This window comes from Drosophila bipectinata, chromosome 2L (genome assembly GCF_030179905.1).
Source record: "Drosophila bipectinata strain 14024-0381.07 chromosome 2L, DbipHiC1v2, whole genome shotgun sequence".
Lineage (NCBI taxonomy): Eukaryota > Metazoa > Arthropoda > Insecta > Diptera > Drosophilidae > Drosophila > Drosophila bipectinata.
The window spans coordinates 25,201,067-25,221,191 of record NC_091736.1 but is presented as its reverse complement, the minus strand read 5'-3'; the positions used below and the strand labels follow the sequence as shown (position 1 = coordinate 25,221,191).

General features: G+C 45.5%; 1 long non-coding RNA gene across 2 annotated transcripts; it reads left to right on the top strand.

The window, feature by feature from the left end:
• The first annotated feature begins 315 nt into the window (after positions 1–315).
• On the top strand, positions 316–18,896 carry LOC108131064 (uncharacterized). 2 transcript variants are annotated; one of them, XR_011442193.1, is made up of 3 exons: positions 316–604; positions 2,748–3,373; positions 18,593–18,896. It is a non-coding gene; the product is annotated as an uncharacterized lncRNA (long non-coding RNA). The 2 variants fall into 2 exon arrangements; XR_011442192.1 differs by having other exon boundaries at positions 2,748–3,425.
• The last annotated feature ends 1,229 nt before the right edge of the window (positions 18,897–20,125 follow it).

Genomic DNA, 20,125 nt, shown 5'->3' with positions numbered 1-20,125 from the left:
TTCCCTGCTTTCCAGTTGTCATAACGACTTTATCGATGGCTTTACTGATTTTGCCAACTATTCCAACTTAACCCAATTCGGAACACTCATGACAGATTTTTGGACATTATATTTTCCAATGTGCCATCCTCTGTGACAGTCATTCGAGGATCGCCTAACCGCTATCGCATCCTGAAGACCTTACCATCCTACACTATTAGCATCGGAATTAATTGACGTTCCTCATAATGATGCTGGCTTTAATGTTCAATCTCGTTTCAAATGCTTTAGAAAAACAAATAATAAAGTTCTTCGCAATCATTTGGCTGAATTTGATTGGAATTTTCTGTCATCTATAAACACAATTGAAGCAGCTACGGATTCGTTTTACAAAATAATTCATGATGCGTTGAATAAATTTGTTCCTGAAGTCCCTTCATTATTGTCTACAAAACAACCTTGGTTTAATAAACACCTTTCTCGCCTTAAGAACAGGAAAACTGGAGCTTACAAAAACTTTCTTAAGTCAGGATCATTGTTTCAGAAGTCAAACTTTCTGTATAATCGCAACCAGTTTATTATTTTCAACAATCAACTGTACAAGCGGAACATTATGAATTGTAAGGTAAACTTTTGGAATGATCCGAGCTCATTCGATTCTTTTGGCAATATGAAACGTAAATCTAACCTTTTTTTCCTTCCCTATCATAAAAAAATATCTAACATTCTTCTGAGCTAGGTATAGCAATCTCTTTGCGTCATTTTACCAAACAACTTATTCGTCCGATTCATATAACCTCAATTCTTCTTATCCCTATAAATTACCACATATAAACAAAATTTATTTGTCAAAATTTCGATATCAGGATGTGTTCAATGCTCTCTCAATAATAGATATCTCATTCTCTGCTGGTCCTGATAATGTCACTAGCTGTGTTCTAAGGCATTGCTCAGATGTCCTTTGCTATCCTCTTACTATCTTATTGAATTTATCCTTGGAGCTTGCATGTCTTCCCAAGCGATGGAATGAAGAATTTATTATTCCGCTTCATAAGAAAGGCTCGAAAGCACTTATTGAGAACTAACGGGGAATAGCTAAGCTATCTGCGATTCCAAACTGCTAGAGAAACTAGTTACTTCCCAACTGCAACATTTTTGTAGAAGCATTATTTCCAGTTCACAGCATGGTTTGGTCAAGCATCGCTCTACCACAACTAACCTATTTGAATTCACTTCGATCATTCACAGAGGTTTTCTGAACTGCATGCAAACTGATGTGGTATACACTGATTTAAGCAAAGCATTCGATTCTGTGAATTATTACTCCTTTCTCCTTCTTCTTCATAAGCTGTATCATATGGGGTTTTCTCCACAAATCATACAGTGGTTGACCTCCTATCTATCGAACCACACGCAGCGAGTTTTGTTTAAAAATATTACTTCCCAGATTATAAACGTTTCATCTGGTGTCCCACAAGGTAGTCACTTAGGACCTCTTCTGTTTGTTCTTTTTTGTTAACGATTCATATAAGTTTTGTTCAAAAATATTACATCCCAGATATAAACGTTTCAAATGGTGTCCCACAAGGTAGTCACTTAGGATCTCTTCTGTTTGTTCTTTTTGTTAACGATTTACCTAGTGTTGTAAACTGTGCTACTACATTTATGTATGCTGATGATATCAAGTTATGTTATTCTTTTTCAGATCATTTTCTTCATAGACACCTGCATTTAGACCTTAACAAAGTCTTCTTGTGGCTTTCAAACAATCTCCTTCTACTAAACTGCTCAAAGTGTAAGGTTATGACGTTCCATCGCAGTGTGCCTCACATTGTCTCGTACTCACTTGGGAATAACGTCTTAGATCGTGTTTCTCTTATTAATGATCTTGAAGTCCTTTTTGACAATAAGTTGTTGTTCAATGAACATATATCATTGACAGCCAATAAAGCCAGGGGTGTGCTAGCTTTTATCAAACGTTGGTCAAAAGAATTTGATGATCCTTTCACAACTAAAACTCTATATCAGAGGTCGGCACGACCCTATCTCGGGGGCATAGGAAATTTCTCTGCCCGAGCTCTGCAACACACACACAGTGTAAATGTGTGAAACGTCATGCTCAAAGCCTACTTTCTGCTATTCGTTACTAACACTAATGCGGTGAAATCATATCAATGTATTGGAGTGCCGACCACTGCTCTATATGTATCTTTGGTTCGTCCTATCTTGGTTTTCAGTCCGCAAACTTGGTTCATTAAAGAAGGATTGAATCTGTCCAAAGGCAGTTTCTGTTATTTGCATTAAAAAGTTCAAACTGGGATACTGTCACTTGCCTGCCGTCGTATTGTTGCCGGTTAAAACTATTAAACCTACCTCCAGTAAAAGAGCTCCGTTATTGTGCTGGGGTTATGCTACTTCATGTGCTTATTCTTGGAGAGGTGGACTCAAAATTACTTCTTAAAAAATTAAAGTTTTTTGTACCTAATAGATTAACTAGATACTTCCGACCCCTTTGGTTACCAATTTCTAGTTGTAATTTTGCTGAACCCGATCTGATTTCGCGTTATTTTTAAAAATTACAATTCATTGTCCCATTTATTATCACCGGAACTATCCCTAGATGTAATTAAATCAAAACTCGCCCGCTGGACCTCATCCGGAATAACTTTTAGACTTTCTTATTTTTCCACCTCTAACTTAAGTTACACATAAGCCAAGTTTTCTGCCACTTGGCAGAATTAAAGTTCCAAAATGTCTGTATATTCTAGGCTTTAAGAGCGAATATTTCGATTTCTGCGAAGACAACGAGTTAATCAGTATGGAAATTCTTATGGACTTATGGCAAAGAAATCGACCTGTCGAGTTAAAAGGAGAATCATCAGAAGAAATGCCTCAAAGCAATCCCTATCGAGGCAGAAGCCGTCCCAAACTACAGAGAAGTAGAAAGCCAGGCCGACCACGAAAAATCTATCATATACCAACAGATTCCAGGATCCCTTAACAATTGACGAAGCGATCAGCACAAGCGAGCACAGCAAAGAGCGAATGCTTTAGAAAAACAGATAATAAAGTTCTTCGCAATCATTTGGCTGAATTTGATTGGAATTTTCTGTCATCTATAAACACAATTGAAGCAGCTACGGATTCGTTTTACAAAATAATTCATGATGCGTTGAATAAATTTGTTCCTGATTTGTTTGCACCTGCATCATTGTCTACAAAACAACCTTGGTTTAATAAACACCTTTCTCGCCTTAAGAACAGGAAAACTGGAGCTTACAAAAACTTTCTTAAGTCAGGATCATTGTTTCAGAAGTCAAACTTTCTGTATAATCGCAACCAGTTTATTATTTTCAACAATCAACTGTACAAGCGGAACATTATAAATTGTAAGGTAAACTTTTGGAATGATCCGAGCTTATTCGATTCTTTTGGCAATATGAAACGTAAATATAATCTTTTTTCTCCTTCCCTATCATAAAAAAATATCTAACATTCTTCTGAGCTAGGTATAGCAATCTCTTTGCGTCATTTTATCAAACAACTTATTCGTCCGATTCATATAACCTCAATTCTTCTTATCCCTATAAATTACCACATATAAACAAAATTTATTTATCAAAATTTCGATATCAGGATGTGTTCAATGCTCTCTCAATAATAGATATCTCATTCTCTGCTGGTCCTGATAATGTCACTAGCTGTGTTCTAAGGCATTGCTCAGATGTCCTTTGCTATCGTCTTACTATCTTATTGAATTTATCCTTGGAGCTTGCATGTCTTCCCAAGCGATGGAATGAAGAATTTATTATTCCGCTTCATAAGAAAGGCTCGAAAGCACTTATTGAGAACTAACGGGGAATAGCTAAGCTATCTGCGATTCCAAACTGCTAGAGAAACTAGTTACTTCCCAACTGCAACATTTTTGTAGAAGCATTATTTCCAGTTCACAGCATGGTTTGGTCAAGCATCGCTCTACCACAACTAACCTATTTGAATTCACTTCGATCATTCACAGAGATTTTCTGAACTGCATGCAAACTGATGTGGTATACACTGATTTAAGCAAAGCATTCGATTCTGTGAATTATTACTCCTTTCTCCTTCTTCTTCATAAGCTGTATCATATGGGGTTTTCTCCACAAATCATACAGTGGTTGACCTCCTATCTATCGAACCACACGCAGCGAGTTTTGTTTAAAAATATTACTTCCCAGATTATAAACGTTTCATCTGGTGTCCCACAAGGTAGTCACTTAGGACCTCTTCTGTTTGTTCTTTTTTGTTAACGATTCATATAAGTTTTGTTCAAAAATATTACATCCCAGATATAAACGTTTCAAATGGTGTCCCACAAGGTAGTCACTTAGGATCTCTTCTGTTTGTTCTTTTTGTTAACGATTTACCTAGTGTTGTAAACTGTGCTACTACATTTATGTATGCTGATGATATCAAGTTATGTTATTCTTTTTCAGATCATTTTCTTCATAGACACCTGCATTTAGACCTTAACAAAGTCTTCTTGTGGCTTTCAAACAATCTCCTTCTACTAAACTGCTCAAAGTGTAAGGTTATGACGTTCCATCGCAGTGTGCCTCACATTGTCTCGTACTCACTTGGGAATAACGTCTTAGATCGTGTTTCTCTTATTAATGATCTTGAAGTCCTTTTTGACAATAAGTTGTTGTTCAATGAACATATATCATTGACAGCCAATAAAGCCAGGGGTGTGCTAGCTTTTATCAAACGTTGGTCAAAAGAATTTGATGATCCTTTCACAACTAAAACTCTATATCAGAGGTCGGCACGACCCTATCTCGGGGGCATAGGAAATTTCTCTGCCCGAGCTCTGCCACACACACACAGTGTAAATGTGTGAAACGTCATGCTCAAAGCCTACTTTCTGCTATTCGTTACTAACACTAATGCGGTAAAATCATATCAATGTATTGGAGTGCCGACCACTGCTCTATATGTATCTTTGGTTCGTCCTATATTGGTTTTTAGTCCGCAAACTTGGTTCATTAAAGAAGGATTGAATTTGTCCAAAGGCAGTTTCTGTTATTTGCATTAAAAAGTTCAAACTGGGATACTGTCACTTGCCTGCCGTCGTATTGTTGCCGGGTAAAACTATTAAACCTACCTCCAGTAAAAGAGCGCCGTTATTGTGCTGGGGTTATGCTACTTCATGTGCTTATTCTTGGAGAGGTGGACTCAAAATTACTTCTTAAAAAATTAAAGTTTTTTGTACCTAATAAATTAACTAGATACTTCCGACCCCTTTGGTTACCAATTTCTAGTTGTAATTTTGCTGAACCCGATCTGATTTCGCGTTATTTTTAAAAATTACAATTCATTGTCCCATTTATTATCACCGGAACTATCCCTAGATGTAATTAAATCAGAACTCGCCCGCTGGACCTCATCCGGAATAACTTTTAGACTTTCTTATTTTTCCACTGTGAGGAGATTTAGTCTCCCCACACGCGAAGACAGATAGCCGGGGGCAAAGGGGGGGGCCGAGGAGGCAGAAAAAGGGGGGTCAACCACCGGTCAACAACCCGGGCAGCCCAAGGGAACATCGCCAGGATCAGTACGGGGGGTTGGGGGGAAAGGTGAAAGCCAGTTACCGTGGGTTCTGGCGAAGGGCTACCCGTGGGAGGACGGAATCTACGTGGAACGTAACGGTGGCAGGTGAAAGGGTAAACGGCGCCACCCGGGGGAATAAAGGAATCGACGTGGAACGTAACGGGTCCCGGGGCAACGTTGGGAAAGTAGTCCGGTGGGGGGTCAGCACGATGCGCAGGCGTGCATTAGAAAGTGTGGCGGGGTGAGCGGCAAGGAGCAGAGGGGGGGGTGGCGACGAAGAGTGCAACGGGCCCTGGAAGCCCACCGGTGCACCACGCACCAGCAGCAGAGATCCGTGGCCGGGGGAGACGAGGGGCCACGGATAGCGACCCGCCAACGGGAAAGTGGCGTGATGCTGGAAGCAGGATTAACGGCAGGAGCAGAATCCAGGAGGATTAACGGGCGCTCCAGTCAGTATAAAAGGAGGCCCACTGGAGCGGCTCGGGACGAGTCTTTTTAGGAAGCTTGTAGCGTTGAGTTGGAGGACCGCCTGTGGAGAGTCCGCCATTCAAGGGTTAGAGCGTTTCTAAAAGGATTCGGGTTTTGTTTGAGTTGAAGGACCGCCTTTGGAGAGTCCGACAGCCAAGCGCAAGGAGAGCGATTAAGAAAATAAGGAAAGGATCCATTGCTGGACTTTCCTCCGGAAACCCAGGGTCGTGTAGACGAGTTGGTTCATTCCCGAACACGGCAGGTAGCCTTGCAAGGAAGTGAGGAAAGGATAAAGTCTGGCGTATGCCTTACCGACTCCTGAAATCATAACCAACAGGCGTGGTCCTGCGAGACAAGGATAGACCAACTCGAGATCGCACGCCCGGTGTACACGAGACGTAAAGGACGAGACACAAGACAGAACCAGGGTGGGGAGACCGAGTTTAGCCACTCCCGAACACGGCAGGTAGCCTTGCAAGGAAGTGAGGAAAGGATAAAGTCTGGCGTATGCCTTACCGACTCCTGGAATCGCAACCAACAGGCGTGGTCCTGCGAAACAAGGAGGCATACTTGGGATCACACGCCCGGTAACCACGAGACATACAGAACTAGGGAGACAAGGATCCGTTGCTGGACGGTTTCCTCTACAAGCCCGAGGCGTCAGAGTCGAGTTGAGCCATTCCCGAACACGGCAGGTAGCCTTGCGAGGAAGTGAAGAAGGGATAAAGTCTGGCGTACGCCTTACCGACTCCTGGAATCGCAACCAACAGGCGTGGTCCTGCGAAACACGGATCGGCCGACTCAAGGACTCGCGTCCAAGTCACAGACCAAGTGAGAACACCCTGGTCACCAGCCCCGCCACTACAAACTCGGGTCCGCCGGAGCGTATGCACGGTGTCCCGGTGTAGCGGGTGCGCGACGATAAGATCAGGCACACGGCGGCTTCCAAACCTGGCACCGGAGCGTATGCACGGTGTCCCGGTGTAGCGGAGACGTCACACGGCAACTTCCAAACCTGGCGCCGGAGCGTATGCACGGTGTCCCGGTGTAGCGAAGGCGGCAGTCAGCAAACAAACTCCCAAACCTGGCACCGGAGCGTATGCACGGTGTCCCGGTGTAGCGGAGGCGAGCGACCGCAGCCAACCGTCAGATCAGTCGTAGTCGACCCAAGGGGGTGTCTTCTCAAAGTCAAAGGGCAGCAGGTAGCGGAATCGCTGGCAGCGCGGCGACAGGAGTACCATCGGCGACGGAGTAACGGCGGCGACGGAACAGCGGCAGCGTATCCCGGCCAACCCGCATAGGACGCCGACGACGGAGCCAACAGGAACGGAAGGAGCAACGAATCAAAAAGAAAGAAAGCCTTTTGTAGTGTAAAGAGCTCTCAGAATAAAGAGTGTGAACCAACTTAAAGCTATTTGTATTACTTTCTGGGCTTGGGCAATCACGTCGAATCTATAAATTCGGTGGAACGGATCCGCGAAACTCTGTGAGCTAGCCGCGGCAAATTGTGGCGATCAGCAGCAGAAAGAAAGTTCGTTACACCTGGCGCCCAAACTTCGTGATTGCATTTAGCCTAGAAAATAACATAGCAGAAAGATGGGAAGAAAGAATTGGATCTACACATTGAGAAGCTGAGGAGGAGCTGAGCGAAGTGTGTAGAGAGATCGGTCTACCAGCAGACGGGACTGTGGAAGCGATGAGATCCTCAGTGGCGAGGTGGGTCGACGAAACCAAGGAAGAGGAGGTACTGGCGCTAACGCACGGCCTAGAGGAAAGGTTTGGACAAAGATCAACCCCCAGGCAAAGAGCAGCCAGCGAAACAGAGAAGTTTATAGAGAGCCTGGCGGTACCAGATCCAAGAATGGGAAGGAGCATAGAACCGCAGTCGAGAAAGTATGTTCCGGCCCCGGTGGATTACGCCAAAGTAGCCAGACAGGTGCGAGACTGGTCATTTCGTTTCGACGGCACAGGGGACCCGTTAGAGTTCCTGGACCGAGTAACGTGGTCCGCAAAGACATACGGATTAGACATAAATACAATCCCCAGAGCCATGCCAGAACTACTGCAGGGCAGGGCCCAAAGATGGTTCATCATGAACGACGAAGAATGGCCAACATGGGCCAGGTTCAAGGCAAGCTTCGAGAATTTTTTCCTGCCGAAAGGATACTTCGAGAAGTTGGCGGATCAAGTTCGCCAACGGAAGCAGCGTCGTGGAGAGCCGTTCAAAGAATACATGGTGGACCTTCAGTCACTAATGAAACCATTAGGCAAAACAACGAAAGAAGTGATAGAGAGGCTCGTCGAAAACTGCATGCCAAGAATGAAAATGTTCATAAGGCCATACGCCTGCGCATCTTTAGAGGAGGTGATGGGCTTAGCAGAAGAGTTTGAAGAATTGGCGCAGGAGGAAGAGGCCTTTAACAGGCAAGTGGCCACAGAACAAAGGTGGAGCCACAGTCAGCCGGCCGTAAACGAGAGGTGGCAGAGAGAAGGACCGCAGCATGGTGAAGCGGCAAGGTACCAGAGGAACCAATGGACCCAGAAAGAGCAACGGGACGAGTTCCACCACCAGGCCCTCCAAAACACACAATGGGCACCAAGGTGGCAAAGAGAGGAACCGCGCCAAGGCCCACCAGAGCGACAGAATAACACGAACCAAAGTTGGATGCCGAGATGGCAGCCCGAGACCCAGCATAGGTCGGCTCCGCAGCAGCCTAATCAGCAGTGGGCAGCAGGGCCAAGGCAGGGTCCGGTCGAGAACCCAGCCCAGGCATGCAACCGATGCGGTGGCATGGGCCATTGGGCCAGCGGGTGCAGGAACCCAAGGCTGCTTTTCTGCAAAATGTGCGGCGCGACAGGAGTTCGAAGCACAGAATGCTGCCAGAGGGCGGGAAATGCGCAGCGGTCCCAGCAACAGGGAGGAGAGCAGGGATCGCACGGTGCTGCCTCTCGAAATTAATAGGAGGACTAGCCGGAGAAGAGCAACAGTTGACGGCAACCATCGAGGTCGAGGGCACGGAGGTGAAAGCCATGCTGGATACAGGAGCGACGGCAAGTTTTATATCAGAGGACCTAGCAGAGAGCCAGGAAATAGCCGGGAAACGAGTCGCGATAAAGAGGCGGGTAAAGTTAGCCAATGGAAGCCATACAGAAATACGCGCCGCATTGCAGGCTCGGATAAGCTTCGGCAACAGGACAAAGACACTGAACCTGCTGGTGATGCCAGGCATGGAGGACAGTCTGGTGCTGGGATGGGATTTCCTCAGCGAGTTCGGCGCAACGGTGACATGCGCAGGCCACCGCGTTACCATACCCAAAAGGGAGAGATGGGGCGGATGTCTGGAGGATAGACTGTCCGTAGCAGTGTCCGGATGTCCAGAGGTATGGGAAGACGAACGCAATAAGAGATTTATCGAGAGTGAGCTAGAAGCGTTCGCCGTCCAAACAGGATGCTCGAACATAACTCAGCACAGGATCACCATGAAGGACGACATTCCCATAAAGCAGCGATATTACCCCAAAAACCCAAAAATACAAGGGGAAATAAACGCAAAAGTGGAGGAGCTGTTGGAAAAGGGATGCATTGAGCCCTCGAATAGCGCATACAGCTCACCGATTGTAATGGTGAAGAAAAAGACGGGCCAGTGGAGAATGTGCGTGGACTTTCGGCAAATCAACGCGAAATCAGTAAAAGATGCGTACCCAATGCCACGAATAAATTTCATATTGGAGCAACTAAGGGAGGCCAGATTCTTCAGCAGCCTCGACTTGAAGGACGGGTATTGGCAGATCCCTCTGGAGGAAGGAAGCAGAAAGTACACCGCCTTCACCGTTCCAGGGAAGGGTCTGTACCAATGGAAGGTGATGCCGTTCGGGTTGCACTCAGCCTCGGCAACATTTCAAAGGGCCCTTGACCAGGTCATAGGGCCGGACATGGCTCCACATGCCTTTGCGTATCAGGACGATATCATCGTGATCGGACGCACCAAGGAAGAACACATGGCGAACCTAAGAGAAGTGTTCAGAAGGTTGAAAGCAGCAAACCTGCGGATAAACACGGAAAAATGTCATTTTTTCAGGCAGGAACTGCTATACTTGGGACATAGAATAACGAGCCAAGGGATCGGCATGGATCCGGGGAAGGTCGCTGCCATTACGGAGCTGCAACCCCCGACAAACGTCAAGGGAGTACGACAGTTCATAGGGATGGCGTCATGGTATCGGCGGTTCGTCCCAGATTTCGCAGGAATCGCGAAGCCCTTGAACGATCTGCTACGAAAGGGGACGAAATGGGAATGGACCCCCAAGCACCAGGAGGCGTTCGAGACCCTGAAGGCACGGCTGGCGGAAGACCCAGTTCTGGCGTGCCCAGATTTTGAGAAAAGGTTCGTGCTGCAAACGGACGCAAGCGACTACGGCGTCGGAGCGGTCCTGACCCAGGACACCGAGGAGGGCGAACGAGTGATCGCATACGCCAGTCGAACGCTGATTGGAGCTGAAAAAAATTACTCGGCAACGGAGAAGGAGTGCCTAGCCATAGTATGGGCGATCAGGCAAATGAGGCCCTACCTGGAAGGATATCAGTTCGACGTAATCACGGATCATATGGCACTGAAGTGGCTCAACAACCTCGAGAGCCCGCTTGGAAGAATAGCGAGGTGGGTGTTCGAGTTGCAGCAGTATGACTACGTCATCAGCTACAGGAAGGGTAAGCTGAACGTGGTCGCCGACGCGCTATCTCGCCAGCCGGTGTTGGAGCAATTCAGAAGAACCGTGGATCTGGAAGTCCAAGAGTGCGTGTGGATAAACGCGTTAAAGGAGAAAATGAAGGCAAGCCCGCAAAAATTCCCGGACTACGTCGAGGAGGGCGGCTTGATTTACCGCCACGTTCCGCATAGAGCAGGAAGCGAGGAAGTGGCGTCATGGAAGTTGTGCGTGCCCACGGAGTCGAGGCAGCAGGTCCTTAAAGAGAACCATGACGCACCGGCGGCAGGACACCTAGGCGTGAGGAAGACGATAGCCAGAGTGGCCGCCAGGTACTTCTGGCCAGGGATGCAAAGAGACATCCGGAAATATGTCAGGAGATGCGAAACTTGCCTAAAATACAAACCATGCCAGATGCAAGCAGCAGGACAAATGCTGACACAGGTCCCGGAAGAGCCATGGGCAACGGTGTGCGCGGACTTCGTGGGTCCATTGCCAAGATCTAAACATGGGAATACAATGGTTTTGGTAATGATGGACCGGTTCTCGAAGTGGACGGAGATAGTGCCACTGCGGAAAGCAACTACCGAGGCACTGCAAAAGGCAGTCAGAGAAAGGATTGTCGCTCGGTATGGAGTTCCGAAGGTGATGGTGACGGATAACGGCGTACAATTCACCAGCCGCAGCTTTAAGAAGTTCCTCGGGGAGCTTGGCGTGCGCCACCAGTTCACCGCACCATATACGCCCCAGGAAAATCCAACAGAAAGGGCGAATAGAACGATCAAAACGATGATCGCCCAGTTCGCTGGGGAGGACCAGAGGACGTGGGACGAGCACTGGCCAGAGCTCATGCTGGCAGTAAACTCGGCAGTGTCAGAGTCGACAGGGTATTCGCCTTGCTTTGTAACGCAGGGCAGGGAGCCCAGGATGCCAAGAGCGTTGTTCGACGAAAACGCGTTAGGCACAGGAGTTGGGCAAGGAACGCCCACGGAGAACGCGACGAAGATGAAGGAAGTCTTCGAAATAGTGCGGAGGAACATGGAGCGGGCGGCCCAGGACCAGGCGAGGCACTATAATTTACGGAGACGGAAGTGGAGCCCAAAGATTGGCGAAACGGTGTGGGCAAAAGAGCACCATTTGTCGAAGGCAGCCGAGGGATTCGCAGCAAAACTGGCGCCGCGGTACGATGGGCCCTACACGGTCGTCAATTTCGTTTCGCCGGTAATTGTCATCATACGGCACGGAAGAACCAAGAAAGAGAAGAGAGCACACGTGAGTGAGCTGAAGTGCCAAGACATGGGATCACCGGCGAAGGAGGAATAGAACGGCAACCGGCACAAGTGCACAATGGAAAACGGGATATGTCCAGTAACGGGAGCTTTAACAGGTCCAGTCACGGAACAGTAACGGAGCATATCCAGTAGCGGGAGTTGGACGTGCTATAAAAGGCGGCGGCTGGGAGGAGCACGGTCTATTCAAAAAAGTCTAATAAAGGGAGCAACATGTCTGACAAATCAGGAGCAACTATGATCGTCTCGTCTGACGAGAGCGATCTGGAGATCGTCGGCGACCCCAATTGGAATGGAAGGAAGATGAGGACGGAGTGGGCGGTACAGCGGGCTGCAGGAGGAAGGAGGCAGATACCAGTCGGCCGCGCCGTTGTGGAGGAGCGGCGCCGGAGCGAGGCGCTAGAGCACAGGAGGAGGTCGGAGAGGTGCCGCCAGCGAAAGGAGGCGATGGTCGCCATCACGGAGATGGCGAAGAAGAGGGCCCAAAGAGCGGAGGAGATCTGCGAGGAGATCGACAGGGAGTGGATGGACGTAAGGAGAGATGGACGGGAGAGAGCCATGAGGAGGGCGATGTCGAGGAGGATGCGGCTGCGACGGGCAAGGCGGCTGGTGGAGGCTGCGAAGAGGAGGAAAGCCACGAGGAGGACCCGACCAGCGACGCGGTGGCCCGCGGTGCCACCAACACCACGCCCTCGGTCGGAACGACCGGAGGAAAGGGAGGTGGCAACGGCCGCCAGGGAGAGGCAGCAGGAAGCAAGGTGGCCTGCGGCACCACCTACACCACGCCCAAGGAAGGAGGAAAAGGAGGAGGAGCCATGGACGAAGGGGCCGTGGGTGTGGCCGACACCAAAGAAGCCGGCGCTGGGCCGGCAGCACTCTTGTCCGGAGGAGAGGCCAACAAGGCCGGTGCTGATGAGGTCAGCGTCGGATGGAGGTGACAAGGAGGTTCCAGAAGAAGACTGGCCGCCGGAGCTCTGTGTGAGGGTGGCGGCGGAGGTGGAGAGGAGGCGCGGAGACGCACCGGAAGGTGGTGTGTCATGGCGCAGGTTGGAGCCGTATGCTTCCGAGTGCGAGGAGGAACCAACGGCGTGAAAGTATTGAGAAGAGTCTAAAAAGTAAAAGTCAAAGAAAATTTATAAATAAAAAATAAGGAAAAAAAAAAAAAAAAAAACCAATTAAGTTTAAAAAAAAAAGAGGGGAAACAAAAAAAAAAAAACACAATTAATTTAAAAAAAAGGGGAAAAAAAAAAAAAAAAAAAAAAAAAAAAGGGAGGGAAAAAAAAAAAATTAAGAAAAAAAAAAAAAAAAAGGTATATATAAAAAAAAAAAAAAAAAAAAATAAAATAAAACTCTAACTGAAAACAAAGATAAAGAAAAAATAATTATAAAAAAAAAAACAAAAAAAAAAAAAAAAAAAAAAAAAAACTAAACATTAAAGATTATTAAAGAAAAAGAATATAAAAAAAAAAAAGGAAAAATTATTATTATTAAAAAATTACTTAAATAAAAAAAAAAAAAAAAACTAAAAATTAAAGATTATTAAAGAAAAAGAATAAAAAAAAAAAAAAGGGAAAAATTATTATTATTAAAAAATTACTTAAATAAAAAAAAAAAAAAAAGAAAAAAGAAAAAAGAAAAAAAAAAAAAAAAACAAAACAAAAAAAAAAACATGGAATAGGGTACATAGGCTGGGTGCTCTAAAAGGGTCCCAGGGGAGCGCACAGTCGTTTTCCGAAGGAGGGGGGAAGTGGATAGGTATCCACACCAAAATAAGAGGGTAACCGAGAATGTCATTTTTTTTGGGGGCCCATGTTTAGCACAGCGCATCAACACCAATGTCCAAACGGCTCTGTCGTTTCCCGAAGAAGGGGGGAAGTGTGAGGAGATTTAGTCTCCCCACACGCGAAGACAGATAGCCGGGGGCAAAGGGGGGGGCCGAGGAGGCAGAAAAAGGGGGGTCAACCACCGGTCAACAACCCGGGCAGCCCAAGGGAACATCGCCAGGATCAGTACGGGGGGTTGGGGGGAAAGGTGAAAGCCAGTTACCGTGGGTTCTGGCGAAGGGCTACCCGTGGGAGGACGGAATCTACGTGGAACGTAACGGTGGCAGGTGAAAGGGTAAACGGCGCCACCCGGGGGAATAAAGGAATCGACGTGGAACGTAACGGGTCCCGGGGCAACGTTGGGAAAGTAGTCCGGTGGGGGGTCAGCACGATGCGCAGGCGTGCATTAGAAAGTGTGGCGGGGTGAGCGGCAAGGAGCAGAGGGGGGGGTGGCGACGAAGAGTGCAACGGGCCCTGGAAGCCCACCGGTGCACCACGCACCAGCAGCAGAGATCCGTGGCCGGGGGAGACGAGGGGCCACGGATAGCGACCCGCCAACGGGAAAGTGGCGTGATGCTGGAAGCAGGATTAACGGCAGGAGCAGAATCCAGGAGGATTAACGGGCGCTCCAGTCAGTATAAAAGGAGGCCCACTGGAGCGGCTCGGGACGAGTCTTTTTAGGAAGCTTGTAGCGTTGAGTTGGAGGACCGCCTGTGGAGAGTCCGCCATTCAAGGGTTAGAGCGTTTCTAAAAGGATTCGGGTTTTGTTTGAGTTGAAGGACCGCCTTTGGAGAGTCCGACAGCCAAGCGCAAGGAGAGCGATTAAGAAAATAAGGAAAGGATCCATTGCTGGACTTTCCTCCGGAAACCCAGGGTCGTGTAGACGAGTTGGTTCATTCCCGAACACGGCAGGTAGCCTTGCAAGGAAGTGAGGAAAGGATAAAGTCTGGCGTATGCCTTACCGACTCCTGAAATCATAACCAACAGGCGTGGTCCTGCGAGACAAGGATAGACCAACTCGAGATCGCACGCCCGGTGTACACGAGACGTAAAGGACGAGACACAAGACAGAACCAGGGTGGGGAGACCGAGTTTAGCCACTCCCGAACACGGCAGGTAGCCTTGCAAGGAAGTGAGGAAAGGATAAAGTCTGGCGTATGCCTTACCGACTCCTGGAATCGCAACCAACAGGCGTGGTCCTGCGAAACAAGGAGGCATACTTGGGATCACACGCCCGGTAACCACGAGACATACAGAACTAGGGAGACAAGGATCCGTTGCTGGACGGTTTCCTCTACAAGCCCGAGGCGTCAGAGTCGAGTTGAGCCATTCCCGAACACGGCAGGTAGCCTTGCGAGGAAGTGAAGAAGGGATAAAGTCTGGCGTACGCCTTACCGACTCCTGGAATCGCAACCAACAGGCGTGGTCCTGCGAAACACGGATCGGCCGACTCAAGGACTCGCGTCCAAGTCACAGACCAAGTGAGAACACCCTGGTCACCAGCCCCGCCACTACAAACTCGGGTCCGCCGGAGCGTATGCACGGTGTCCCGGTGTAGCGGGTGCGCGACGATAAGATCAGGCACACGGCGGCTTCCAAACCTGGCACCGGAGCGTATGCACGGTGTCCCGGTGTAGCGGAGACGTCACACGGCAACTTCCAAACCTGGCGCCGGAGCGTATGCACGGTGTCCCGGTGTAGCGAAGGCGGCAGTCAGCAAACAAACTCCCAAACCTGGCACCGGAGCGTATGCACGGTGTCCCGGTGTAGCGGAGGCGAGCGACCGCAGCCAACCGTCAGATCAGTCGTAGTCGACCCAAGGGGGTGTCTTCTCAAAGTCAAAGGGCAGCAGGTAGCGGAATCGCTGGCAGCGCGGCGACAGGAGTACCATCGGCGACGGAGTAACGGCGGCGACGGAACAGCGGCAGCGTATCCCGGCCAACCCGCATAGGACGCCGACGACGGAGCCAACAGGAACGGAAGGAGCAACGAATCAAAAAGAAAGAAAGCCTTTTGTAGTGTAAAGAGCTCTCAGAATAAAGAGTGTGAACCAACTTAAAGCTATTTGTATTACTTTCTGGGCTTGGGCAATCACGTCGAATCTATAAATTCGGTGGAACGGATCCGCGAAACTCTGTGAGCTAGCCGCGGCAAATTGTGGCGATCAGCAGCAGAAAGAAAGTTCGTTACACCACCTCTAACTTAAGTTACACATAAGCCAAGTTTTCTGCCACTTGGCAGAATTAAAGTTCCAAAATGTCTGTATATTCTAGGCTTTAAGAGCGAATATTCCGATCTCTGCGAAGACAACGAGTTAATCAGTATGGAAATTCTTATGGACTTATGGCAAAGAAATCGACCTGTCGAGTTAAAAGGAGAATCATCAGAAGAAATGCCTCAAAGCAACCCTATCGAGGCAGAAGCCGTCCCAAACTACAGAGAAGTAGAAAGCCAGGCCGACCACGAAAAATCTATCATATACCAACAGATTCCAGGATCCCTTAACAATTGACGAAGCGATCAGCACAAGCGAGCACAGCCGGTAGTCTCGCGCAATCGAGGTTGAATACATGGCCCATATCATCAACGAAACAAGGGTGATAGTAGAGCAGAGTACCCACACAAATACATTCCCATTTTAGACTTGCATTTGTGTTCACTAACGTTTATAGTCGTTTTACAGCAGTGGTGGTCCGAAACTCTGCCGCAGCGCTTTCGGCGCACAGACCGTATGAGTGCGTATATAGGCGCCGTTTGCTTTTGTGTGAAATACCAAATTTTTCTTTTTTGAGCGAACAGGAGAACGAAACATGAATTCCGTCACAGCTTAAACTTCATTGAGGCAAGACTACCGCACTCATATTAAAAATATTGCCCTGCCAAAAATTGCTTCCTGAACTTTGAGAGGAATTTGCGCATCACTGTTGGGTATTGCGCATCACTGTTTTACAGTGTCGGTGTGCAGACTATTACATATGATAGTGGTTATGGCACCACTGGCATAGAAAGTCATCATTTTGGATGCTCCTAAATACCCACGCGGCTCAAGCTCATTTCAAATTTTTTTTAAATTTTTCCCACACATCCATGGCGAGCTCTATAGCTTTTATAGTTTCTGAGGTACACGCGTTTATACGAACAGATGGACATGCCTATATCGACTGGGCTGTTGATGCCGATTAAGAATCTATATTTTTTAGGGGGCCGAAAACGATTTCTTCTTTATGTTCATAAGTTAACACGAAAACAATATACCCTTGTACATTACGAGTACCGCGTATAATTAAAAAATGGTACATAACTCTTGGTAAAATGTGTTAATTACTGAACACACTGATACGTTACTTTGTTTGTTTGGCACTTTAATGAAAATTTGTTTGGAAATGGTTTCCGGGTTGAACGTTGGGCAGTTGCATTTAACCCGTTGCAATGAAAATAACTGCTTACTTAATATTGTGTACAATATTTTGCTCAAGTATGTCAAAACATACCTATGAAAATTTAAGTGTGATTGGCAGGACCAAACGATTTTTAATATTTCCACGACAAGCTCCAACGCGCCATCAGGTATATTTTTTTGTACGAAAAAAAAAAAAATAGTTTTTTAATTTTATTTCAAGTTTATAACTGGAATAGGGATACCAGCCGATCTTGAATATGAATCCCTTACAGTGGGTTACGTGTTAAAAACTGAGTTTTATCTACCGTATAATGCAAGTATTTATAGGCAAACCCCGTTTTTCCCCGAATATAAATTTATTACTAAAAATGAAAATCAACGGAAATTAAATAAAGCTGTGGACATAAGGTGGCAATTCTACGAGTTCATAGAGCAATTACTTAAAAGGTATGTTTAATTCAGTGGTCGCATTTTAATGCATTAGTATCAGTAACACTTCGTTAATTAATACTATGTGTAGCTGAGAAATTTCCTACGCTTCGGAAAAAGGCACTGCCGACCACTGATTCAACAAAAAGACTATAATTTTCAAGAATATATAACATCTTTTAACTAAGTTATGACTTTGACGGCCATGACTGTTTATTACAGGCAATTTGTATGGCTAACAAAATACGGTTCTCTAAGTATATTAGTTTTGCCGACGAAATCTTACATTTATTTTTAAGGTGAGATTAAAATTGAAAGAATATTTTATTTTTAGTTTTTACCCTTGAAGAGGTCTGTAAAGCAAAGAAGTAGACATATCCAACCTCTTATATATATTCCCCATAAGTAAATACTCTATCTAAATACTCTACGCTTAAAAGCAATATGTATGTAGCAATGTAGCAATGTAGGAATGTGTATGTAAGAACATTCTTTAACTGCCATAAAACTAATCGGAAATTTATTTACTTTGGTCGTTTTAAACTATAAAGGTTGGGACTTTATACGAACTACCTTTTTGGCCATATGTGTAGAATTTGTTTAAAAAATTTGTATAAGGATCGACCCATTATATCCTTTAGCTGCCATAAAGCTAAACGAACAAAAAGGTCAAGACGTTGGGGTTTTGAACATTAAAGTTAGGGACTCTTTTCAAAATTTGTATTATAAAAAAATTGGTAATTAATATCCGATATTTGCGATACATATCCGATATGATGTATGTATGTATAATAAATACTGCAACCTAACTGCAAGGTTTTTTTAACTTCGGCTACACCCGAAGATAACTTTTCTTTTTTGTTTAAACTGACAAAAAGAAACTATTTAAACTTTTTTTAAATTTATTATAGACCATCTTCATCCATTAACACTAAATCGGAATGTTCGTATGACTTTATCATCGCAGAGAAGAAGGCACCAGCAATAAACTGTGAAAAATATGTTTGTAATAATAACCCACTTAACTGGGTTTCTCGCAATCTAATCTAATAACATTTAATAAATTTGTTGTATCAAAATTGTAAATTTTAAGCAAGCTGTAGTCAAAACATACAAAAAATTATATTAAAAAAATTGTTGTTTTAAATATTTGCGTTGACCATTTGCGTTGCATTGTTTTGAATATTCATACAATTTTTTAATTATACTTATGTACCACTATACTTATGTACCAAATAATATTAAAGATTTCATCTTTCAGTTACAATTTCTTCGAAATACTCATTCAAGTTTATCCCAAATAATTCTAATTCGTGGAGTACAAGGCTATATTGTAGTCGTGTTTATCTATGTAACATAGAGGAGAGATGATTCCGGCGTTGATCTCATAAATTGCAGCGCCATTAAAATTTCGGCAGCGTCAATACAGAAAGGTTTTTTTAATAACTTGTGATGCAAAAAATTTTAATAAAAATAAAAATTACAAAAAAATTTGTAATCTTTATCCATATATTTAAAATTTTCCATACAAAGTGCTACAATTTTGAACGCGTGGATCTCGAAGACTATAAAAGATATAACTATCCAATTTCGAACCTGGACTTGTATGGCAGATCAAGTTATAAGAGATATATAAGGGATGAGGGATTATAAAGGATATAGTTCTAATATCCGCGAAGATCAAGTTTGTCCAAATTTTTTAATGGAGTTATAGATTTTTTATTTGTGTTCCCCTACAGAATCGGGAGAATGGATGTTGGGGTGCTTCGGTTGTTTTTTTGTATGCAAACAAATTTTTTGCTGTTCCGGTTCCTGACCTCGGCTCGCGGTGTGTGCATTTTTTTCCGCGGTAAAACGTCCGCCAAACTTCACTTACCGGTAGAGGGCGCAAGCTAGTCAAATCAGCAAGAGCGACATCCGACGACTGCGAAGGGTACCTGTTGCAGTTCTCTTTTCTTTTATTTATGGAGACATACTCTATGCCCGACACCGCGTATCATTCGTACAGGACGCTTAAGTAGTGTATTAGACAAAATTTCTCACTCGTTCTTTTCACTTATAGTGATGAAACGTGTTTTTTTTGTGCGTTTGCGTTTTTAACTTGTTTTTGTTTGCATCAAACTCGGGTTTTCTTAAATTTAACTGAAAGCCTTAACTCCAAGTAAACATAAATATACTGACTAGCGCCTGCTAAGCGCTTGAACAGTGAAATATTTGTGTCAGAAAAATAAAATTATCATTCCAAATAGATTTCTGTTTCTATTATGTTTTTTTTTTCTATAATTCTCTGAATTCAACTAAGCTTTCTCCCAAAGTTTGGCTCTACTATTGTTGCAGCGGTTCATTATCGAGAGTGAACATGGTCAAATCAGGCATCTTGCTCGAGAATGCAAAAGCAGAAGGAATGGTGCAGAAAAGAACCTAAGCAACATGTGGTGTATCGA